A 27362-nucleotide genomic window follows, 5' to 3' on the forward strand; every position below is an offset into this window, starting at 1 on the left:
CCTCTTCACTTCTCTTGAGAACTTTTTTGTCCTCTCTTTAGCAATTTCGCCTTGTTGCTAGGGTTATGTCACAATTCCTCCTTCTAAGAGCTTTACTTGCTCCTCTTCCTCTTCCACTGTTATAGTACATTTTGTCGCATCTAGTCAATAGGCCTGCAAATCATATCAATCATCATCCATGAACATGTTTTCATCATCTCTACACAAATCCCTAAGCACGACCTTTCCAAATAATTGATTTTATGGGTATAACTGCCAAAAATGAGTGCTTTTAAGTTCAAGCACACTCTTCCCCTTTAGAGACCTGCATTCAGCAACATGTTTCTCCTTTCTGTACCAACGCTGATCAGCAACAACTTTCTTCGTGTTGGGGGTGCGTTGATTCTAGAAATTTAGGAAAATTAAAAATAATCTTGGAGCTTCCTCTTCCAGAAGCTTCGAGTGGTTGTTTTAACCATTTACCTTGGATAAGAAGATTGAATCCTATATAATCCTACCTTGGATACTTCACCTCTTATCCCTTGATCTCATCCTCCCATCTTAAGTGGATCTCAATCCTATATTGGTAAATGGATAAGAATTCCTAAACTACCATCCCTCTCCTATATATTTACTTCCATCTACAACATCAGGGTTGTCTTTTAGAGAGTGATCATGCCCTCATGTTGTTGCCTTGAATCTAAGAGAGTCATCATCTTAATGCATTAGGGTGACATTGAGGTGTTCTTTGTGACAAGGAAGGACAAGTCAACTTTGGGAGATATCTACAAGATCAGCTACTATTCTTGGTTGTAATCTCTCCTACTTCTATTAATACAAAGAGTATACCATTTTGCTATATGTGTTATCTTACATTTACATTCATGTATTTCAATATTCACTGATTCATTGAATAGAGTAATTGAATTATGTTATGTAGATGTTGTGGATCCTTGGCTTGTTTTGATTGTATGTGTAAGTTCTAATTATAGAAATCAGAGCTAAAATTGGAGCTTAGAAGCTGATAGGAAAGTAAATCTTGCGATGGATTCCAAGTAAGCCCCTTTCCCCATTCTTCAATTTATCTAATGGAAACTCTATATTCTTTGCTTTATGTTGTTCTAGACCAGTCCACTAGGTCTAGGGAAGATAATTTTGTCAAAAAATTGCATAACAAATTGGTGACTTAGTTTGGGATCATTTCTTTCCCTTAGTGGTTTCCTTGACCTTATCCCTTGTTTCACCTCTTGAACAGACCTTCATTGCCTCACTTAGCTTTGGATTAACCCTAGGAATACCTTTATCTGAGCTTGGATTGATTTTTTATGTCGTGATTTGGTCGGATCTACATCAACGTACCCCCTGGTTTAGAGATAAAGCACTTTAGCGCACGCTCTCCTTCTTTGCACCTACGCTACAGAGTACTGGTGCATGTTCTGCACCTACGCTAATTTTTGTAAGAAGCAAAAAAATGTAGTTCATTTCCTTGCTTTCTTATTTTCTTTGGTCTAGCTTGTTTTCCTTATGTCTCTGAGTGTGTCCATGTCTCATTAAAGGAAATAAAACACTTGATTTCGTGTGAAATTGAGTGAATTTTCCTTTGTTCATTACTCCTGGGTTTGCTTCAGTATATTAACAATTTTTTAGTGTTTTTTCTTTCATTTTTTGCAACAACAAAAAATCACCTCTGAGTGTCATCAGCTTTTTGATAAGATTTTATTTTGTTATTTCTTTCTTCTTGTCAATTCTGGTTTGTATGCATAGATTGATTGTTGAATTTGAAAACCAAATTTTACATTACAGTTAAGTTTGTGTGTTTCGTTCCGTCAGCAATCAAGTTGCATTCATATGTTTATTTTCATTTCAAACATTAAAATAAAAGAAAAGGAAAACAATTATTTGCATTGCATATAGGGCTTTGATTTTGATTGGAATAGTGAAGTTTAGGACATCGATTGTTGCATCACTTGTTTGTTGCATTTTTTATTGATTTCTTCTTCCCATATTTAGTTAGGCCTTTCATTGTTAAAAGGAAAATGAAAAAGGTTCTTTTTGTCATATTAGTTGCATTATAGGTGTGTTCAAGTGACATCAAGTTTTAAGCCTTGAAATCAAAACATAATTAGATATAAACTTTAAAATTTACTAAATTAACCTAAGGAACATTTGAAACTTAACGACACACATAGAGGTCTAGGCTAGAGACGTATTCTGGCATCTTTAAACGTAGAAGTTGTCATTTTTTGTCAACGTTACATTCTAGGGGTGATATATCATTCCATGTACAGAAGTATATCGGACCATTCTCCACATACCTCAGTGTATATTGGATGACGCTCCATGCATGAAAATTATATGGGAACACTCTCATTGTATGGTTACACATTATACATCAATAACACAGATTGTGCTTCCATGTACCTTTGGGTATATTTTGGAAGTCCCCAATAGGTTGATATCCATCCATAGGTAACCGAGTCAGTCACCTTGTACACTATGATACACCAAACATAGCATTCGAGGATATTTCCTATTTGTACGTAAATCCTTGGTTCACCAAGGTGGTATATTGCAGTTCATAGTCACTTGGTAAACCCTTTTTCCTAGTTTACCCCTTTGTTTTATTTTGTGTCTTTAATTTCTAAAATCAATTAATTGATCACGAAACAACATCCTCATCGTGGAACAACTCCTTAGTGGATCTTAGGTTGAGACTAATGGCAACAATTCCCGAGTTGACCAATCAAGGAAAACCCTCTGACGGGAATCATTTTCCTTTTCCTCCTTTTCGAAATATTGGTGCTTCTTATATTGCAATGGTGTCCCTTCCCAGATTTATCATTTGTTTTCTAGTTTGGTTGTTTTCGACCATTATGGTCCTAAATATCCAAATTGATCCTCGACCAAGTTCTCCTCCACCTTATCAATATCAACCTCAAGTTAATCCTAAAGTTGACCCTTTTCTTTCTTCACCTGTTGTTTCTTCTTCCCTTTCTTCCTCCTCGCCTGCTAAAAGTCTTGATTCTAGTAAATAGGAAGCTAAGAAGAAGAAGAAGAGGATGAAGAAGAAGAAGCAAAATAAGCAGGGGGAGAACCAAGCAACCATTGCTACTAATACAACTAGTATGGACAAATCTTCCAATCAACCTCGCAAAGTTAAATTCCATTTCAAGTTATGTAAGGGTGATCACCCTCTTAGAGATAATCTTGGTATTCCACATGTGCTAGAAGTGTGATCCATCGGCTCACATCATCCTTTTTCGTCAACTCCTCGAGATCATGTTGATGACAAACCTTCAACTAGTGATAGTGAGATCCATGGAAATAAGGGTAAAGTTAAATTTCCCTATAAGTTATGTGAAGGGAATCATCCTATTCACCTTTTTCCTTATATGGATGAAGCCTCAAAAGTATTAGAAAACCTTACATCTTTTTAGCCTCACATTTATCAAAATCTTTCTCATAATTCTCTGCTAGTTGATGAAGTGATTGATTAGAATATGTCTCCAGTCAATCCACCTCTCTCTGAATGTGAATCTCATGAGTTTGTTCCCAACCAACCATTGGTTGAGAAAATGATTTGTTGGGTCCCTATAATACTAGTGATTACCCCATTACTATTGTAGTTGTATCCCTTATTAATATTGTTGTGCCCCTATTGCCCCCATATTGTTATTGTTGTGCCCCATAGAATCCCTCTATTGTTATTTTTGTGGCTTTATATTATTATTGTTAGGTCGGCTGGGTTATATTGTGACTCCTTAGACTCCTATATATAAAAAGGAGGTTTTGTCATTTGTATCATCGAATAATTGCTCATTTATGTAATGTAAAGGACGTTTCCCCCTCGAAGAGGCTGAATTCTAAGGCGTGGATCTCTCTTTTCTATCTTTTTGTGAGCTGGTTTCATAACGTTTGGTATCAGAGCTTTGGATTCTAGGGTTTCGCTGCTCTAAACAGGTCATCGTGGAATTTTCACTATAAATTTTTTTCTGCAATGTTTCAGAAGCTAAAAAAAAAAACCCATTTGAGAAGAAATCGTGTTGAAGCTCGGGTCCGAATTTCAGAGCTTTTCACGCTATATTTATGAAGATATGACCTGAGGAAGTTGGTCTTTTTGTAGACTCCTGAATTACATTCCAAACAGGTGACCTGGGGAAAATCGTCATAACTTTCTCTCTGGGCATCGAATTGAAATTTCGTAAGAAGGTATAGAAATAGGATAGACTTTAGTTTCTTGTATATCTTTTTTAGATCCAAAGGTCGAAACAGTGACTCGTGGCATGTCGTACAAGTTTGCTCTACTGAACTAGTCTATAATCAGGTCATCTTGGGAGATTGTGCATAACTCTTCCTTGGAGAATCCAAATTGGATCAGACTGGTGGCATTGGAAAGAGGACACAAAGGGCTACTAGACGTCACAATTTCAGAATTGGATGATCTGAAATTACAGAGATACATCAAATTCAATATCAAGCTTCTACAAAGTGAAAAAAGGTGTGTAGTTTTTTTAAAATTTTTGCATAAGCTTGGTTTGAAAAATTAGTTTGAATCAGTAATTGATGCCCCGAGGAAAGAAAATGCAAACACCTAGTAAGAAACCTGAAAGCTCTAGCGTGACTTATGAATAAGAGGAAGAAATGCAACATGATATATCAAAATTATGAGACCAAGTGCAACAAGTGTCACTTGCACAAAAAGCAACAGAATCTAAGATGGATGGTTTAAGGAAAGATGTAGAAGCTAAGATGGATGGTTTAAAGAAAGGTATAGAAGCTAAGATGGATTGTTTAAAGAAAGGCGTAGAAGCTAAGATGGATGGCATGGAAGCTAAGATGAATGGCATGGATGCTAAAATTGATGGCATGGATGATAAGATGGAAGAATTGAAGATAAATATGAATAAGTTGCTACAAGAAATGGTCACTAATGGTGAAAGGGTAGTAAAGGAAACTCATGATGAGAACAAAAGAAATGTTAATCATGATTCCATAGACTCTAATGTTGGATCAAAGACCCACCATATTCCAATAATCGATATGAGGAAGTTTGATGGCAAGGATCCCGCAACATGGATATTACAGATGGAGCAATTTTTCGATCTTAATAATGTGCAAAACACACAAAAGGTACGTATTGCAACTTTATATTTGGAACCAAATCAGTTTATATGGTATCAATGGCTTTGCTCTCGTAAACAAATTATCACTTGGGCAATTTTTACGGAATAATTGACAGTACATTATGAGGATACAAAAAGCAACACTTTTTTTAGCCAATTGATAAGTCTCAAACAAAAGGGTTCAATAATGGAGCACATTGAGGAGTTCCAAAAATTGAACATAAGGGTAAAAAATATTCCAGAGGAGCATAGGATTGATGTGTTCATAGGGACTTTAAAGGATAATATCCAGCATGATGTTCGCCTTTGGGAACCTGATTCATTAGAGAAGGCATTCAGGTTAGCAAGAAAAATGGAAAGCAAAATTATGGCAACCAGGAAGCATACCACTCACAACTATAAAGATGGAAGTGTTGTTGCCCCTAGTCTTCCACAACCTATAAGGTTGACACCACAACAATTGGAAGAAAAAAGAGCAAAAGGGCTTTGTTACAATTGTGATAGCAAATACACTAAAGGTCATAAGTGTGCCGAGAAGAAATTATTCTACATAGATTGTGAAGAGGAAGAAGAAAAGGAGCAAGAAAGGTCAAAAGAAGAGGATATACTCCAGGAACCATATTTTGTAATGCATTGGCAGGAATTACCACTCCTCAAACCATCAAGATAGAAGGACAAATCAAGAAGAAAAAGGTAATAGTGTTGCCTGATTCAGGAAGTACCCACAATTTTATTCATTCTAAGGTAGCAAAAGAATTGAATTGCTTCTTATATCCAGCACCAGATTGTCAAGTGATGGTTGCAAATGGAGGAACAATAAATTGCTCTTAAAAGTGCCATAATATCAAGTTATCCATGGGAGAATATGTATTGACTAGCCTAATGCTTTCCATTCCAATGGGAGGTGCTAATGTTGTACTAGGAGTCCAATGGCTACAATCCTTGGGTACAATAGCTTTTAATTTTCAACAACTTTTCATGAAATTTTCTGTGGAAGGAAAGGAAGTTGAATTAAGGGGTATTGCAGAGAAACCGGGAAAGATAATCAGCTCTAACTGTATGACAAAGCTTCTAAAAAATGAACAAAGAGGTGTAATTACACAATTATGTTCACTAGATGTTTCCACATTGGAATCATCTATTTCTTCAGATCTCAAAAATGTCTTGGACAATCATCCCAAGGTATTTGAGACTCCCAAAGGTCTCCCACCTATTCGTGATCATGATCATGCTATTCATCTGATTCCAGGAAGTGTTCCTCCAAACATCAAGCTGTACAGATATCCCTATGCCCAAAAGAGTGAAATTGAATGTATGGTTGCAGAAATGCTAGAGGTTGGTATAATTCAACCGATTCAAAGTTCTTTCTCTGCTCCAGTAGTATTGGTGCACAAGAAGGATGGATCATGGCGCATGTGTCTGGATTATAGGGAGCCCAACAAGCTCACTATTAAAGATAAGTTTCCCATTCCAGTAATTGATGAATTACTGGATGAATTGCATGGATCAATTTACTTCACCAAGTTGGATCTTCATTTAGGATATCATCAAATCAGAATGAAGACTAAAGACATTCCAAAAACAGCATTTAAAACTCATGAGGGTCATTATGAATTTTTGGTCATGCTTTTTGGCCTTACCAATGCACCTTCAACATTTCAAGGTTTGATGAATTCCATTTTCAAACCATTCCTTAGAAAATTTGTGTTAGTATTTTTGATGATATACTAATCTATAACAAGTCTTGGAAGGATCATGTTGAACATGTTGACAGGGTGCTACAATTATTGGAGGAGAAACAATTATATGCAAAAAGATCCAAATGTTTCTTTGGAGTACAAGAGGTGGAATATCTGGGTCATATTGTATCTCATGAAGGAGTCTAGGTAGATCCTAGCAAAATTAAAGCCATTAAGGAATGGAAAATCCCCACATCCATAAAGCATCTGCGAGGATTTCTCGGGTTGACAGGGTATTATCGCAAGTTTGTTAAGAATTATGGGAGAATAGTAGCACCTCTAACAACATTATTAAAGAAAGATGCATTTTCATGGACTCCAGAAGAAACAAAGGCCTTTGAGCATCTTAAAGAGGCAATGTGCCAAGCACCGGTCTTAGCTACACCAGACTTCAAAAAAACCTTTATTGTGGAATGTGATGCTTAAGGAAATGGAATTGGTGTTGTTTTAATGCAAGATGAAAGACCCATTGCTTTCGAAAGTCGTCCAATCAAGGGAAAGTTTTTACACAAAGTTATTTATGAGAATGAAATGTTGGCAATACTCTATGCACTTATGAAATGGAAACCCTACCTAATGGGAAGACACTTCAAGGTAAAAATGGATCATGATAGCCTTAAATACTTTTTAGAACAAAGATTATCCTCTGAAGAGCAAAAAAAGTGGGTCACAAAGATGTTGGGTTATGACTTTGAAATCATCTACAAAAAAGGGAAGCAAAATGTGGTGGCAGATGCACTCTGAAGAAAGGATGAGGATGTGGAAGCATTGTTGTGTGCCATTTCTATTATCCAACTAGATTGGATAAACGAAGCAAGGGAGGAATGGAAGAATGACGAAGAAGTGTGGGCACTTATTCGAAAGTTACAACAAGACTCCAGTACGTTTGATACATTTAGCTGGCAAAATGATTTGTTATGGTACAAAGATCGCTTATACCTCTGTAAGAATTCCCTGCTAAAACAAAATATTCTTATGGAATTGCACACTTCTCCCTTAGGAGGGCACTCAGGATTTTTAAAAACTTACCACAGGGTTAAGAAGGAATTTTTTTTGGGAGGGCCTTAAATCAGATATTCAAAATTTTGTGGCAGAATGTTTGGTTTGCCAACAAAATAAAGTTGAAACAATTAATACACCGGGTCTATTACAACCTTTATCCATTCCAAGCCAACGTTGGGAGGAGGTTTCAATGGATTTTATCACAGGTTTACCCAAGTCTGAGGGAAAGATTGTCATCATGGTGGTAGTTGACAGACTTACCAAGTATGCACAATTTTGTGCATTATCACATCCATTTAAATCCAGTACAATTTCTACTGCATTTATGGAAACAATTCAAAAGCTACATGGAAACCCAAAGATTATTGTAAGTGACAGAGATCCCATTTTCACTAGAAATTTTTGGACAGAATTATTTTCTTGTCTTGGTACTCAGTGAGCTCATAGCTCATCTTATCTTCCTCAATCTGATGGGAAATCTGAGATAGTAAACAAATGTTTGGAAGTATATCTTCGTTTCTTTGTATCTGATAAACAGACACAATGGGTCAAATGGTTGCCTCTAGCTGAATGGTGGTATAACACTTCCTTTCATACAGCAACAAAAATGACCCCATGTATGGCACTTTATGGATATCAGCCACCATCCATCACATCATATTTAAGAGAAAATTCTAAGGTTCAAGCAGTGGAACATCACATCGAACATCAACAACATGTCCTCCAACTCTTAAAGGACAACCTCGTGTTGGCACAGAATAGAATGAAACAACAAGCAGATAAACATCGCAACGAAAGAAGTTTTGATGTAGGTGATTGGGTATTCATACGGCTACAACCATATAAGCAAATTTCCCTCAAGCAAGCTAAGAAGGATAATAAATTATCACCAAAGTATTATGGTTCGTACAAGGTGTTGCAAAAGATTGGTACTATGGAATACAAATTGGAGCTTCCTGCAGCTTCTCGATTGCACCCAGTTTTCCATGTTTCATGTTTAAAGAAGGTTATAGGCGACAAGCTCCCAGTTCAAACAATATTTCTAGAACTCGACAATTACGAAATCGATCAATTTCGGAGTATCTTATCAAGTGGAAGAACTTATCCGCTAAAGATTCCACATGGGAGGATGGGAATTTTATACAGAAGCATCCAAAACTACTGAAGCGTTGAGGACAACACTTTTTTGAAGGAGAGGGGCATGTTAGGTCCCTATAATACTAGTGATTACCCCATTACTATTGTAGTTGTATCCCTTATTAATATTTTTGTGCCCCTATTGCCCCCATATTGTTATTGTTGTGCCCCATAGAATCCCTCTATTGTTATTTTTGTGGCTTTATATTATTATTGTTAGGTCAGCGGGTTATATTGTGACTCCTTAGACTCCTATATATAGAAAGGAGGTTTTGTCATTTGTATCATCGAAGAATTGCTCATTTATGTAATGTAAAGGAGGTTGCCCCCTCGAAGAGGCTGAATTCTAAGGCGTGGATCTCTCTTTTCTATCTTTTTGTGAGCTGGTTTCATAACATGATTGATTTGATTCCACCTTCAGTTGATAGTACCTTTCTTGTAGAGAGTGAAGTTCATACCGCTCATGTTCTTCTAATTTCTTTAAGTTCCAATGAACTGGGGGACAATCCTCCCATTCCAACAGCACATGGGGGCAATCCTCCCATTCCCACAGTACAAGGGGGAATTCCTCTTGTTCCCCCATCACAGGGAGGAGTTTTCCCATTACCATTGCACAGTGGGGAAGTTCTCTTGTTCCCACGATGCCCCCTCTAAGTAGTATGGTCACATCCTTTGATTAAAGTAGAATGGTAGGTTATTGTCTTCCTCCTTACGTGCCCTTCCAAATTATAGTACATGCTCATAATATGCCCGTACCTAGAATAGTCATAGACGAAGGTGCATCTATTAGTATTATTTCGTCAATTTCTTCGCAAGATTTTGGTTCCCCACAGCTTGCTCTTGCTACCTAGAATTTGTTGGCTTTTAATAGAGGAACCAATCAACTATTAGGGATCCTTCCTCTGTTACCTATTAATTTGGGAGGAAAGACTATCTATATCAATGTGATGGTAGTCCAAGTCCCTTTGGATTTTAATTTACTCCTTAGGTGTGAGTATGTCTATGACATGGGAGCTCTTGTCTCTTCACTATTTCGTGTGATGTGTTTCCTGCATGAAGGAATAATTGTGACGTTTGACCATCTTTCATTCGTTAGTCCTAATTTGACTCCCAATCAACTAGCTTCCGTAAATGGTCCTTATATAAAACTGGTATCTTCCCCGTAACATATTAATTATGTGGAAACATGTCCCATTCCCATACCTACTAATGAATATGAGCCTTGCACTACTTGCTCAACTTCTTTTTACCTAGATCCAGTAGTTGATATGGTAAATCATTTACTGGGGGCATTGGAGTCTGATCTTTCCATTGGATCATTTGATACCTTCCACAGCATTGTTCTTCCCTCTAAGGAGGACCTCTTGAAATCCATGCCCTTTTGGGGGCCATGATCTAATCCCTGAAGCAAATTTATTTTTCTTGTGTCAAGCTCATTAAAAAATGAAACAAGGTTCCCAGAGCAGAATTATTTTTCTTGTGTCAATCTCGTTAAAAAATGAAACAAAGTTCATGTAGTAGAGTTCCATTTCTTGTGTCAATCTTGTTAAAAAATGAAACAAGGTATCACAGCAAGGTTCCTTTTCTTGTGTCAAGCTCGTTAAAAAATGAAACAATGTCATATCAGCATAGTTCTTTTCTTGTGTCAAGCTCGTTAAAAAATAAAACATATCCCCTTCCAATTTGAGTCTTTGATTAGATCTCGTAAATTCCTTGTCGAGTCTTTCACTTGATCTCGTAAATGAACCTTCATTCCATCCACCTGTTAGTAACCAATACTCAGGTGAATGAAATGAAGCTTGGGGGGCATATACCTAGAATTGAGTCATTATGCTAGGGGCATGCAAAATTATTTCAAGCATGGTTTGTCTTTGTTTCAAGCTTGTGTAAAAATGAAACCATTCTCATCATATTCTTGTGATTGTCATTTTTATCAGACTGATTCTGCTAGATGAGCCTTTGTTTTCTCATTCCATCGTCGTCATCTTCTTGGTCGATCATATGCTTTCACTTTGTCGTTTCACCCTTTCTTGAGGAACTGTTGTGATGAGTGGTATTATTAGCCAGTCTCTTTACCTCTACGAGTTTTGAGCAGTTCCCTCATGACTGGAACCAGTTGCTACATTTATACCACTCATTCCTCCAAGAGGAGTCCTCTTTCAACTCTTTCCAAACTCCCTAAACATGAAAAGATTGTCGAGCACTTGTCTTTCAAAATCGTTAAAGTGAATGAAAAGACGTCTATTCAGTATAAGTTTAACCCATTTCTGGACTGAGATAGACTATTTATGAAAAAATAATATCTTAGTTGAACATGGCTAAGAGGTTATCCTAATTATTCTTTTCTTCCTTTTTGGACTCAAGAGGCTATTTACGAAAATGAACCTTTGGAGTTTTCTTTTCGCCACTTTCTCACTCTCTAAACATGAAAAAGAGTCGAGTTTCACCTTTGCTAGACTTGTAAGAACATCAAACAATGATGGCCTCGTCAAACATGATGGGACCGAACCACTCCTTCTTAGGGTTCATTAAATATACTTGGAGCGATTCATCTGAAGGATGAACTTGAAGATCAAGCATATGTTATCCTCCTCAAGCTTGTTAAAAAATAAAGAGGCATTGACAAGAAGTGGTTGGGGAAATTGGGGAAATAGGGTACTCTACCTATTAACGGTAGCGAGTCATTCTTGAACATGACACTCTTCCACTTCATCTCTGTGGTTGTTGGGTTGGGAAATATTCTTGTCTTTTTGGTTCATCACACCATATCAAAGCCTCTAATTTTGGTTTTGGGTCAATGCTTCCAACTCCATTCAATGTCGCTGATATGTTCAAGAGAATTCATTTAGTTGATATTACTAAGGTACTCTTAAGCCTTCATTCACGTGTGATATTCCTGAACCAATTCCACATCAGCATCATTTTATCTCAAATCATGATACCTGTTTCGTGTCATTGATGGGGGATACATCAAGGACCTCCGACGATGAGTCGCTTCCTGTCGACATCAGTTCATTATCCAGGAAGTTGACTTAGAAACTCCCTTTGGTACCTTGGGGATTGCATACATTAATGGTAAGTTTCCTCACTCTCAGTGACACGTTTTCATCATTGGCCTTCGACCGAAATATTCTGTGTGGTGCTCGAATTCAACTCATTCATTCACACCTTATAGATTGTAATGTTGTACCTTGAGATCCATTAACATCATCAGGATTTCTCTCACGTCTATTAATGGCTTACATAATTGGTCAGTAATCAGATAATGTTTACCATGTTTGAATCCAGCTCCTTTATTCGCATGGCTAGACTTGTACATTGGATGCTTGAGATAGAAGACCCCCGATCTAGTTCCATCCATCTAGGCTGCTCTTTCAGGATTAATGTAATATTACAAAGCATGATGGCTATGATCATACAGACAGTCATCTAATAATGGATCCACACATTGTCATTAATGGACATGATTTCTTAATCATTGTACATGTAATGTCAACTTATGTGTTGAGCACGTGTATGCCTCCCTCAGTAGAGATATCATGATGAAAATTTTTTGTAACATATGATTATTTCGACCAACTGTTCTTGATCTGAACTTGTCACAAGGTAAATCACTTCTGTCATCAGCCACCATTTCTGACTTTTCACTTTAGGGGGGAATTTGTTATAGGCCATTTTGTCGCATCTGGTCAATAGGCTTGCAAACCAAATTAATCATCATCCGTGAACATGTTGTCATCATCCCTATACAAAGCACTAAGCATGACCTTTCCAAATAACTTAATTTCTAGGTCTAACTGCTAAAAATCAGTGCTTTTAAGGTCGAACACACTCTACCCCTTTAGAGACCTGTGTTCAGCAGCAGGTTTCTCCTTTATGCACCAGTGTTGATCAGCAGCAACTTTCTCCTTGTTGGGGGTGCGTTGATTCTATAAATTCAATAAAATTAAAAAGTATCTTGAAGCTTCCTCTTCCATACACTTCCAGGGGTTGTTTTAACCATTTACCTTGGATAAAAAGCTCAAATCCTCTATGGTCCTACCTTGGAGACTTCACCTCTTCAATAGCCTTGGTTATAAATTCATGTAAAAATATAAGACCAAGGTCATGGGACACATATTCCAAGATGAATGGTGGGAAAAACATCCTAGTGGGGTGTCACTTATGTTTATTAATGGCTAAGGAAATCGGAAAATGCAATGGAAAAGGATACGGAAAGGCAAAGAGACATTATTTGGCATTTATTTATGAAAATAATGGAAAATACGAGAAAAGGGAGGTGAAAGGTCACAGGTTGCATGTGAGGAGGAAATTGAAGGAAAATAATTGAAATTTGAAGAAAATTAAGGCCTCATTGATAAAAGGCTTACGAGGATCAGTCTATAGACTTTTATCGGTTTTAGCTTGGAGCTCTCTCTCTATTCTCTCTCTCATACTCTTGGACGCTTAGATTTTTCTTGTAGCACCCTTGGAGGAGAGTGGCATAGTTGGATATTTGGAGAAAGAAGGCAAAGAAAAGGAGGAAAGCGCAAGGGGAAAACAGGATCATAACCTATAGGTAGATTTGTTTGCAGGTATCGAGTTGCATGCATGGTTTCCTAGCTAGTTTTGGCATGCATGGCACATGCATGTGGTTTTTTGGTTATGATCTATCATTGGCATGGAGGATTGCTTGTATTGACAGAGGTTTTTCCTAGCCTTTCCATTTTCTTGATAGCCATGGTGATTGTGGGTTTTCCCATTTGTTTTTATTGGTGCTCATGTTTTTCTAGTTGTGGGTTGATTTATTAGTTCCTAGAGCCTTGGTTGGACAAACACTCTGGAAGCCCTATAACAGCTTAGGTTGAGTTACTAGTCCTGGAAGCCTTGGTTGGAAAAATGTTATGATTCCCTATAATAGATTGGTTTGATTTATTAGTTCCTAGAATCCTTGTTTAGACAAATGCTCTGGAAGCCCTATAACAACTTGGGTTGAGTTACTACTCCTGGAAGCCTTGGTTGAACAAATGCTCTAAAATCCCTTGGTGGGTTGAGTTACTAGTCCTAGAATCCTTGGTCTAAAAAGTTCTATGGCAACCCGGCAGTATTTGTGGGTTGAATTACTAGTCTTGGAAGCCCTGGTTGGAATAAACACTCTAGAGCCCTAGACATCTTGGGTAGAGACAAATCTAGTGATGGTTAGTGATGTCCGACCGTGAGGTGGAATCATTGGTTGAGTGTTGAGGTGGTTTGGCCTCTACAAGCCCTGGTTTGTTTTTGTTGGATGTGTTCCATGAGATCCCACATTCATGCCTGGAATATGGCACAGGGGTGATTGGATGAAAGAGAGATCTGGTTTAGCCTAATATATGGTCGAGTGGTACATTGAAGTCCCTAACCTAGTTGCATTTTGCATAAGTTAATAATAGATTCTTTAATCTTGTATTTGATGGGTAAATATTCTTTTTTTTATATGTGGTTTTTATGGTTGTAATATCTTTATTATTTTTGTTGACTATATGCTGGTTATGAGCATGTTTTATGATAGTAATGATGTATGTATCTAATCATGTTTTGATTAGTATGTGAAACAATAATGAATGGGTGACCTAATAGATGATAATGTATCTAATGTGAGAAGGCATTAATCCTTCTTGATGATTCTCAGATAAGTATGAGACCCCTGTGCTCATATCTGTTGTTATAACCTAAAGATTTCATATTTGTGATATGTTGATGAAATTACTGTCATCGTTGGGCTTGGTTAGGTGAATTCCTTATCAATTTTTTTGTTAAAGGCTTTGGATTGTTGTCATATATTGTCACAAAAAATCTCATCAAGTTTCGGGCAGTGGTTTGCAGACTAGCCCTGAAAAAGTGGCTTAAATCTCGCAATCTCTGGCACAGAATTGGCTGAAAATAGTTTCTCCCTTGCACGCATTATGGGAGTGATTGGAGGTAACTAGTTGCATGCATACCCATGTCGTTGTTGGAATTATGAATAATTTGTTTTCCTTGATGGAAACCTACTTGATGAGTTGTCTTTTGATGACAACCTAGTTGATGAACATGTCAATAGGATGTGTCTACATGTGACAAAGATTTTGGTCAAATGCATAGTAGTTCAGGGACAGAGGAATGATAAAGATGAAGTTTCAAGAAGTATACGCCAGTTTTTTGAAGCAAATATGCATACACATGTGGGTATGAAGAAGAAAAGGTGTGAACAGATTCTGCACCATGGCATTCTAAATGCCAAGGGTCTTTGACATGGTATTGACCCATGGTATTTAGCCGAGCAATGGATATTTGATCCCATCAAAGAATACCATTGGAATAAGTGTGATTTTGACTTGTAGTATTGGATAAGAGCTAAGATATATAAGGAGATGAAGATAAAAGTACTTAGTGTGTGCAAGTGATGAATATTTGATGAATAGTTAGATTTGAAGCAAGTGTGAATGAATGGGCTATTAATGAATAGTTTGATCTGAAATTAAGTATGTACTCGGGAATTTGATGATGGATTAGATCCAATAGATCTGAAATGACTATCTTGATAGTGGATTGGTTTAATCTGTGATATTTATGTTTGGCACATGTTTTATTATGTATGCCGAGAGAGGAATTTTTTCTGAAGATCTAATGTGCAACAGAGCTTTAAGTCAGTGTTTTCATATCTGTACGTGGGTTTTGTAACTTGAAAAGCGTTTAAATACATTGGTTTGATGTCGGTAACTCACGTATCTATTCATATTTGTATGTGCGTTTCATTCCTGAAAATCACGTATACACGTGGAAATGCTTGGTGGAAAGTGTGTATATAAGCTAGGGTTTTGCTAAATAAAATGTCTAATTAGTCTAATCAATCTTGTTGTATTGTTGTTATCTGTCAATGAAGCCTTACTTGATGATCTAGGTTTAATAGTGATGTTTGAAGCTGAATTGATTAATTGAAGAGTGATGATGTTGCTAGATATATGTGATTGAATATCTGTGATGGTTCTGTGATATTCTTAGAATGATCAGTTTTCCAGGGTTTAACTCAGTGTGTGTTTCCGAATAACAATGATTCAGTTTCAGGATTCAATGTTTTAAGCTCTGTATGTGGGTGTGCCTCATGTAAAGCGCGTATCTACGCAAATATGCTAAAGTAAAGTAGCATATATATTCTAATATTTTATTGATCAAGTTTTTCAGTTGGATCAGTGAGTTGATGTAGTGTTTGGGTTCAGTACTGGTATTCTGTTTATAGTGACCTAACTGCCTTGACTATTTGAGAATAAGTTGATTGACTTCGGTCTCAGTTGCTTTAGTGATTGGTTGATTTAGTTGGTTCAATGATTCAGTGATTTATTGTAGTGATCAGTTTCAATTTTGATATATGGTATTGGGATTAAATGATGGTAGTGGGTCTAGTCTAAAAATTTGATGAAAGGTGGCCTACAAGTTGTGATGTTTTGTAGCAGGTGGATCCAGTGTGAAAATTTGGGAAACATGGTCCACGATGGTGTTGATGGTTGGAGCTTTCAGTGAGCGAGTTGAAGCTTCCTTCTAGTGGTCGCTGGTAAATCATATTAGGGGGTTGGGGTTCCCTTCCAGTGGGTGCTGGTAAATGAGATTGGGGGGTTGGATCTCCCTTCTAGTGGGTGTTGATAAACGAGATCAGGGGGTTAGAGCTCCCTTCCAGTGGGTGTTGGAGAACAAGAGAAGGTTATAGCCTTCTGCAAGTCGGTTCCTGCATGTTGGTATAAGTCTGTGCCAATACAAGATTGAAATAATTTTTTCTTAATAATAAAAGAAGACAGAGACGACAGCAACAGTGGTTTTTTCCCAAATTGGGTTTCCACCTAAAATTCATGGCGTTCATATGTGTTGCTTATGTGTGATGCTTTATTTTTTCTTACTACACATTATTATTGTATATCTAATGTTGATGAAGTACTAACATATTGGTTGAAGATAAATTGATTGAAAAACTAAGTTGACTGGATATACACTAGTTGTCTTCATTAAAGTCACGTACATACGCAAGTTTCTTTCAGTAAATTCGCGTACATAAATATGAGTAAGAAAATAAAATTTTAAGTGAGTTTTGAAATACTGATTCACCCCCCCTCAGTATTTTTCCCAATAGTAATGGGAGTGAATGGGGGTTTAATTCATTGGAAGGCTAGGTTAACTCAGGGGTTGGGCACCTAGAGTGGTGGATTAGCTCCTGGGGGTCCTGTAGCACCTAAGGGAGGTATGTGAAGTGTTGGTTAGTCGATTCCCCTTCCTTAACTACACTAAGGGATTTGAATCATATCATAGTAACTCTTTGTCACATGTTTACCCAGGTGGGCTAGTTATTTGGGTAAATGTGGGAGGAGGGTGGTTACAGCAACACTTGGATTGGATAGGCTGAATATGTTTGCCATGCATACATGTCGGTTGCATATGTATTCTTCATTATTATGGTCTATGTGTTTTTCGTGTATGCATAGTGATTGTCATTGTTGTAGTTGTTTTGACATGTAGAGGTTGATGATGTTGTTGTTGGGATGCATTTGTCATGTTTGCATGTCGTTTGTATATACATTTTTGTTCTTATCCATGAATTTTCATGGTTATGGTTATGCATGTATAGTAGGTTAGACATACATCATGAGTTCATTGATGCAATTAGGTCATCATGATGTTATTGGTATGTTATGATGCTAATGTGTTGGTTGAGATAGAGTAGGAGATGCAAATCATCAAAGTGAAGTTTCAGCACTTGACTTCAAGGTAAGAGCATATCGTTATATAGGTTTGTATGTTTAGTATGAAGTTATGTGGTTAATGGTTGTTATAATAATTAGGGTTACTTATATGCTTATTATTCTATTGTTATTGTGGTTACATGTATGATACATACTAGTTTATCAGTGTAGTCATATGCATATTTGTTGGATAGTCATGAATGGTATTAACTTATTGTTATATGCATTATTGTTGATGTTATATGTTAGTTAACTTGATGATTATGTTATATGTTGTTGATGATTATGTTACATGTTAACTTGTTGATGTTATATGTTAGTTAAATTGATGATTATGTTATATGTTGTTGATGATTATGTTATATGTTAACTTTTTGATGTTATATGTTAGTTAACTTGATGATTATGTTATATGTTGTTGATGAGTATGTTATACATTAACTTCTTGTTGTTATATGTTATTTAACTTGCTGATTAAGGTTATTTCATTAAGATATTGATGTTATATGTATTGTGGTGATTTGGATTGGTCTGTGTCGATGATTATGGTTATGACATTCAGGTATGAGTTAATATATTGTGATATTATGTCATACTAATATAGACTGACTATGCATATGTGATTGTTATGCATGAATGACAATTGTTTATGAACTTATGAGGTGAACATGTTATCTAGTTATTGTTATGGATATCATGACCTTGTTTAAGTTTGATTTGATGCGTTGTGAAGTTATATGACGCTAAGCTAGACTGATTGTGCAGCCAAGATAGCCTCCCCTGAGATACATCAAGGTATGATTTGGCTTATGTCGTCTACTTGGTGTTTTAATGTTTGATTATGTCATTTATTTGGTGTTTGAGTGTTTGGTGTCTATTATGTCATCTATATGTTGTTTGAATGTTTGATTACTTGCATGATATCAATATGTGCTTGAAAGATTGCATAAAGAAATGATCTTGTTTTAAAATGGTTGTACTAATACATATGTGTTAAGACAACTGATATGTACTTGAGTGAAAATAGGTGATAGTTGTAGAATTATGGATTATGACTCATGAATGTGAGTTGATTATTGGTTATGGCATGGTTTTTAGACTTTGTAAAGGTTTATTTCAAATTAATAGACATGTTTTCTTGATCTTGGAATGTGTGGCTAACATGTGTGAGCAGTTGCAGGGAAACATGCTTGGTATTAGCATGACAAGGTAATAGTTTATGTGTTTATATAACTAATAGTTGGGTGATGTGACAGTATATAGTAATACTCGATTGCAACAAGGTAAAAAAGTAAAAGGAAGGAATTGAGTGACAATTAATTTGGGCTATTCCGAATGAATGAGTGCTTTTAATACAGGAATTCTTCTTAACCTAGCTTTTATCTGACATTATGTGGATAGATGTTATATTTCTAAACATGTATTTGACAAGCATAACAACTAGTTTCTAGTTATAGTTGTATTTGTTAAGGAATTGGAGTTCCTTGAGAGGTGTATGTGTTTAGTTATAAGGCAGCGTGCTTAGCACAACAAGGTAAGATAATGGGTATATTGTTATATTTATTTATGTACTGACAGTTATGTGTGTATGGTAGTATGATGCAAGGGATTGCATGGAAAAAACACTACCATGGAATCTTAGAGAAGGATCAGGTTGATCTTTCCTTTGGAAGCACTAGGAAGCCATTGGGATTGAGTCATGGTGTTTGTTGCTAGCATTGTTCTTTCGGTCTTTGTGATTTGTTGCGCTTGATTTACAGTCTTGATTATGTTTAGTGCATGGCCATGCCACTTTGTTTATGGTGTCATATTGTTATTGGGTTTCATGGTTTTCTTCTTGTTTTTTGTTTTTTCTTACCTTTTATGTTTTGAGGGTCTTGGGAATTGGTTGGGAAAGAGGAAATTTAATGGTGCTCAGGGAGAGTTGAATGAAACCTAGCAGGTAATGTAAGACTCGAATGAATATCGGTGCATGTATAAGGGCAGTTGAAGGCAAGAGTATGACATCTAGTTGGATTGGGGGTCCATTGGTGTAAATGGATGATGGTAGGATGGTCATGGGAAAGGTAATCAACAAAGGTACAGTGAATGGATTTGAGGCATCAGATGCCTTGGCTATGTTGGGAACTGTTGTTCTCGATGTTGTGCATGTGTTGCACACATAAAGGGAGTTTTCTTAACGTTGACCTTATGATATCTGGTAATTATTTTAAGATCATGATTATGATGATGTTTATATATGTGTATGTATGTATGTATGTATGTATGTATGTCGTGTCTAACAAGGTCGTCGTAGATCATGATTGTTAATGCTAATATTTATATGTATATATGTGTGTATGCATGTCGTTGTGTGACAGGATCATGATTGTTTATGCTAATGTTTATATATATGTATGCATCTATGTATCTATGTCATTGTATGACAGGGTTGTCGGGGGTCATTCTTGTGGAGGAATGATTTCTTATGCAGGTAAATGGCATGAAGAGGTTCCTGGCCTTATGAGGAATCAAGTGGCAAGAGTAACCATGATAGATCTACAAGGTCAGTATCATGTGGATATGAATTGATATTATATGCTTGTAATATGCCTATGTTTATGTTATGGACACATAATGTTGAGGGATATATCAGCAGAATGAAAGCAATGTGATCGGTAGCATGTTGGAACATGCATGAATAGTGGAAATACACTAGAAGCAAGGTTGCTTGGTAGATTTAATGTGTGGTTTATGCATGTCCAATACTATTGTTGTATATATGTTGTACATGTTGCACCTGTGATGTTGCGTGCATGTGGTGTTGTGTATATAGGGTCTGTGTACATGTTATTTATGCAATGTTATGTATAGATGGTATTGCGTACATATGATGTGGTGTGCTTGTTGTATCTATGGTGTTGTGTGTATATTTTGTATGTGGTGTTGGGTATAGATGGTGTTGTGTGTATATTTCATATGTACATATTGGATATGCAATGTTGTATACATATTATATTGTGTGCATGATGGATATGTGGTGTTGTGTGCATATGGTGATGTGCACATGTTGGATATGTGGTGTTGTGTATATATGGTGTTATGTACATGTTGTATATGCAGTGTTATGTACATATGGTGTTGTGTGCATGTTGTACATGTGGTGTTATGTACATATGGTGTTGTGTGCATGTGGTGTGGTGTACATGTTGTACATGTGGTGTTGTGTACATGTCGTGCATATGGTGTTGTGCACATGTCGTGTTGTGTACATGTCATGCATGTGGTGTTGTGTACATGTGGTATTATCTAAACGTTGTACAGGTGGTGTGAGGTACATGTGTCATTGTGTACACGTTGTGAAGATGGTGTTGTGTACAAGTGGTACTGTGTACATGGTGTACATATGGTACTGGTGTACATGTGGTATGGTGTGCATGTCGTACACATTGTGTTGTGGGCATCTAGTACTATGTATGTGCATTGTGTAGTTGTGGTATCGTGACATGTGCTTTCGTTGTGTTGTACTATGTGTATGTATACGTGTTGTGTCGTGTTGTACACCAGTGTAGGTGTATGTATTGTGTGCATTGTACACTGTGTGTATGTGTACGTGGTTGAAGAGAAGGGACTGGGTGTTTTTCAAGTGTGGCAACTGATCTAGTGTGCATACGGAAAGGAAAAAGGATAAAGTTACAATCAAAGGACCAATTGAAGGATATGTATCAGTATTTTATTTTAGTTTTGATTATGCATGTGATCTATGACTTTGGTTTATGATGGTTACATGTGATTTATGATTCTTGATTTATGATGGCTGAGTTTTCAACTAACCAGATGTGATATGTTTGTACATGATGATTTAATCAAACAGTTAATTTGACTTGTTGTGACAAGAAGTGAACAAAATTGCAAGTGTACCTTATTGACGTTTCATCGATGAGGTATGATTTGAGTTTATTTCAATTTATTTTGAATCTAATGGAAATTATGTGCTTGTTATAGGAAAGCATGCAATGACCGGCTTGGAATGGTTGAAACCGACTACAAGAATTAGTAGCATTAGTAGTGAAAGGAATTGGGACAAGCAGCAATATGTTGGTAAAGCACTTCAAAAGCAGGGCCATTGTGGAACACTAGTACCCAATAGTGTCCATTTATTTCCATGAGCATGCTATGACCGATATGATGGTTTTGAGGTAGGTATATGCCTTGGTTATTTTACCTTCCGATGTGAGGAATCCTTGCCAAGGGAGGGGTCACCCGAGGGACTGTGTAGCAGAGAAGGGGATGCTGGTGGAACTTGGAAGGTATGTGACTACATGGAAGGGGATGACTGGATTACCTGAGGGAATGTGTAGCAAAGAAGGGAAGGTCGGGGAATGGATTTGTTTTGGTCATTAGCATTTCCAAATGGAATCACATGCACAATGGGAGTGTGCCCTGGAACAATGAGTCAGTAGTTGTTCACTGAGGGTACGGTAGCGCAGGATTGTAGCATTGGACATTGGATGAGAAATTTGACTTTGGCAACGGATTCTGCACATCCTTGGAAGGAGATGAATCTTGGTACTACTTTGAAGGTGGAGGTTTGATCCTATGGATTCCCTTATTGTTGATGCAGGCATCGTATCCTTTATTTTCCGGTTGAGAAAATGTGCATATGTGTATATGTGTATATTATTGTAAACATTGTATCAACCTAGATTTATAAAGCTCCATAGACAGTATGATTATTTGTTGGTTGAAGCGAATGTGCATGAACATATGTGGTTGTTATTGTAAATATCGTAATGAGCTATGTTATAAAGCTCCAGTAAGCAATATGTTTGTCATGTTTTCAGTAGTGGTTATTGTAAATACTGCAACGAGTTGTGTTATAAAGCTCCATGGGAAATATGTGTTGCTTTCAGTAGTCGTGTTGGTTATAGGTGTCATTGAACACTAAGGACGGTGTTCCCCCAAGGAGTAGGGTTCTGTAATAGCCCTGGTTAAAAATTCATGTAAAAATATAAGACCAAGGTCATGGGACACATATTCCAAGCTAAATGGTGGGGAAAACATCCTAGTGGGGTGTCACTTCGGCTTATTAATGCTAAGGAAATTAGAAAAGGTAATGGAAAAGGCTTTGGAAAGGAAAAGAGGCATTATATGGCGTTTATTTATGAAAATATTGGAAAATAGGAGAAAAGGGAGGTTAAAGGTCATAAGTTTCATGTGAGGACGAAAGTGAAGGAAAATAATGGAAAAATGAAGAAAATAGAGGCCTCATTGATAAAAAAAAAGTCTTATGAGGATCAGTTCATAGAGTTTTGTCAGTTTTATCTTGGAGCTCGCTCTCTATTCTCTCTCTCATACTCTTGGACACTTAGAGTTTTCTTGGAGCACTCTTGGAGGAGTGTAGCATACTTAGAGATTTGGATAAAGAAGGCAAAGGAAAGCAAGAAAGTGCAAGGGGACAACGGGATCAGCCACTACAGCTGGATTTATTTGCAGGTATCGAGTTACGTGCATGGTTTCCTTGCTAGTTTTGTCATTCATGGCACATCAATGTGGTTTTTTTGTTATGATCTGTCATTGGCATGGAGGATTGCCTATATTTAAAGAGGTTTTTCCTAGCCTTTCCATTTTCTGGATAGCCATGGTGATTGAGGGTTTTCCCATTTGTTTTGATTGGTGCTCATGTTTTTATGGTTATGGGTTGAGTTATTAGTTCTTGAATCCTTGATTAGAAAAATGCTCTGGAAGCCCTGTAACGGCTTGGATTGAGTGACTAGTCTTGGAAGCCTTGTTTTGAAAAATGCTCTGGAGCCCTATAATAGCTTGGGTTGAGTTATTAGTTCCTAGAAGCCTTGGTTGGAAAAACACTATGGAATTCATGTAACATCTTAGGTTGAGTTACTAGTCCTGGAAGCCTTGGTTGCAAAAATGCTCTAGAAGCCCTTAGTGGGTTGAGTTACTAGTCCTGCAAGCCTTGGTTGGAAAAATGCTCTGGAATCCCAGCAGCAGCTCTAAGTTAAGTTACTAGTCCTGGAAGCCCTGGTTGGAACAAATGCTCCAAAGCCCTAGACATCTTGGGTAGAGACCAATATGGTGATGCTTAGTGATGTCCGACCGTGAGGTAGAATCACTCGTTGAGCGTTGAGGTGGTTTGGCCTCTGGAATCCTTGGTTTGGTTTTGTTGGATGTGTTCCATGAGATCCCACATTCATTCTTGGAATATGGCACGGGGGTGACTGGCTGAAAGAGAGATTTGGTTTAGCCTAGTCTATGGTCGAGTGGTACGTGGAAGTCCCAGACCTGGTTGCATTTTGCATAAGTTAATAAGAGCTTCTTTCCTCTTGTATCTAATGGTTAAATATACTTGTTTATATGTGGTTTTTATAGTTGTTATATCTTTGTTATTTTTGTTGGTTATATGTTGGTTATGAGCATGTTTTATGACAGTAGTGATGTATGGATCTAATCATGTTTTGATTAGTATGTGAAACAATAATGAATCGATGACCTAATAGATGATAATGTAGCTAATGTAAGAATCCATAAATCCTTCTTGACGATTCTCAAATAAATATGATACCCCTATTCTTAGACCTGTTGTTATAACTTGTAGATTTCATATTTGTGATATGCTTGACAAAATGACTGTAATGGTTGGGCTTGGTTAGGTCAATTCCTTTGATCAAGTTTTGTGTTAGATGCTTTTTCTTGGTGTCTTATATTATCTCTAAAATTATCATCAAGTTCTAGGAAGTGGTTTGGAGACTAGCCCTGAAAAAGTGACTTAAATCTCGTAGTCTCTAGCACAGAACTGGCTAAAAAATACTATAGTCTCTCCCTTGAAGGCAGTGTGGGAGCAATTGGAGGGTTCCATTCACATGAATTACCATGTCATGGGAGAGACTGGGGGTTTAATTCATTAAAAGGCTAGGTTAACTCAGGGTTTGGGCACCTGGAGAGGTGGATTAGCTCCTACGGGTCATGTAGCACCTGAGGGAGGTTTGTGAAGTGTTGGGTCATCGTTCCACTTCCTTAACTTCACTTAGGGAGTTGAATCATATCATAGTATCTCTTTGTCACATGTTTACCTAAGTGGGTTGGTTACTTGGGTAAATGTGGGAGGAGGGTGGTTACAACCTCTTTACCCTTGACCTCATCCTCCCATCTTAAGTGGATCTCAAGCCTAGATTGGTAAATGGATGAGAATTCCTAAACTACCATCCCTCTCCTATAAATTTACCACCGTCTACAACTCAGGGTTGTCTTTTGGAGACTGATCATGCCCTCATGTTGTTTCCTTGAATCTAAGAGAGTCATCATATTCATGCATTAGGGTGACATTGAGGTGTTCTTTGTGACAAGGAAGGACAAGTCAACTTGGGGAGATGTCAACACGATCAACTACTATTCTTGGTTGTAAACTCTCTCCTACTTCGATTAATACAAAGAGTATATTGTTTACATATACGTGTTATGTTAGATTTTCATTCATGCATTTCAATGCTTCATTGATTCATTGAATAGAGTAATTGAATTATGCTATGTAGATTTTGTGGATCCTTGGCTTGTTTTGATTGTATGTGCAGGTTCTAATTATAGCAATCAAAGCTATGATTGGAGCTTACAAACTGGTAGGAAAGTAAATCTTGCGACGGATTCCAAGCCCCTTTCCCATTCTTCAATTTCTCTAAGGGAAACTCTATATTCTTTGCTTTATGTTGTTCTGGACCAATCCACTAGGTCTATGGAAGATACTTTTGTTCGCAATCGTAAAGTATGCATAACACAATAGTTTTACTTAACTGCCATGGATGCTACCAATATTCCTTTCTACTACCTATAACCACAATTATTCATGACCATAGTTAACACAAAAAAAAATCGTATATAATCTATAGGATCTATGCCAAGATCTTATGCTCAACAATCTTCCTTTTGGTCCACTCCTTTAAACAAATTCTCACCCAAAAACACATTTTCTCTATATGCCCAAACAATCCTCCTCAAGAGTACATCAGCTCTTCCAACCTCTATAATCATCTTCAAAAGCAAATCCTAAATAAATTTAATGTTCTTCCCTCTTTAATCAAACTGGAATAAAACATGTTTACCTACCATGCCTCTAAATTGTTGCAAAACCATTATTCTTTTCTTCTCAATAGCCTTGTACTTTTAATTGTGTTGGCTATGCCTTTACCATTGCAGTCCTTCAATGTTATTTCGTCTCAAAACATTATTCTCTCCTTCCTAACAAGATACCTAGTGCTTTTCCTCAAAGATTCACCCTATGGTCATCAATCTTCAACCTCAATATGAATTTCAAAACAAAAAGCAATTTTACCTCTTTCAGACTCCTCCAAATTTAGTCCTGATAAAATGCCTTACTCCACAGCTTCTTTGTTATTATATCCTTTGTTTTTTTCTTCCTGTACTGCCACAGTCATCAAATTTATTTAATTATTCAACCAAGAATGTTTAAAACCTGATCTGGTACCATTTTGTCTACAGGGGTGGCTAGGATCTTATCAACAATCCCAAAAAAATTGAATCTGATAGGAAATTCCCTCAATTTCGACCCAGAAAATACTCCCCTTTTTAAAGAAAAACCTGCCTTAATTAAAACTAAGTGGGAGGATCCACAAGCGTGGAGGAATTCCACAAAAGCTATCAAATTTCAACACTATTCAAATATAACAGCGCACGGCCCCAAACATAGACAGAACCATCGTATCTGAAACTTACCACATATACATGAGTGTGGGTTAAAAAATTCCTTTTAACTGTGTGCATCCAATCCTTATGTTGAAGCTTCTTTCCCTCTCGTGAATCTCCTCTTCCTATATATAGGCTCCTTTGTAACGACGTAACAACATTTCGCGACCATGGCATATAACCAACACAATAATCCTTGGTCCCCAACGCTTTAACCATTCACGTCAATTTTATCCCATCGACGAACTCATCAGTGCCACATCACCGCATCTACACATCATCCCGCTCTTACATCACATTGACACTTCCATTTGTTTCCCACTTTTAAAACTCTTGGGGAAGTCCTTCTGGGACACATCACCCCAATGCGAACTCAACCTTCGATGTGATCTAAGCTAAGGGCCTAGTACTTTTATTAACATGTCATCCCAGTGTTTTTACTATTGGTTTATCACCACATCCGTCGATGCCAATTCATCCCAGCATCGAGTCATCCTGGTTGCTCCCTTTCGTGCGCACTTTTGAACCTCCTGGGAGACTGAACTCGGGGAATAGAAATATTTCCCCTCTTTCTTTTTTCATACTTTTGGTGCTTTGAAACAACATGTCACCCAATGCATTGTAGGTCCATATCATCCCAACTCCTTTCTCATTGGTTGACTTCCACCTCCACCGGGGGCGTAATCATCCTGGTGCTTTCTAATGTTCTTATCCTTTGCATCATCTGGGTAACAAACTCTAGGAGATGGAAGTAATTTTCGTCAACCATTAGTCTTGTTTTCCATCAGAATTCTGCATGTTTAATTAGTTAAGTCTCATCCCTTCTATTCATAGGATCTTAAGACAATGATCCAGCTCTGGTTCTTCTTCAGTCCACTACGATCACCACATTTCCACTACGCACTCTGATAGCTTCTGTTGTGCCACTTTGCTTGCTTTAGATCATTGCTCTGCTTGTTCATCTGACT

Source organism: Pinus tabuliformis, chromosome 5_2, assembly GCF_031772625.1.
Source record: "Pinus tabuliformis cultivar Carrire ecotype Pingquan chromosome 5_2, CPIR1, whole genome shotgun sequence".
NCBI lineage: Eukaryota > Viridiplantae > Streptophyta > Pinopsida > Pinales > Pinaceae > Pinus > Pinus tabuliformis.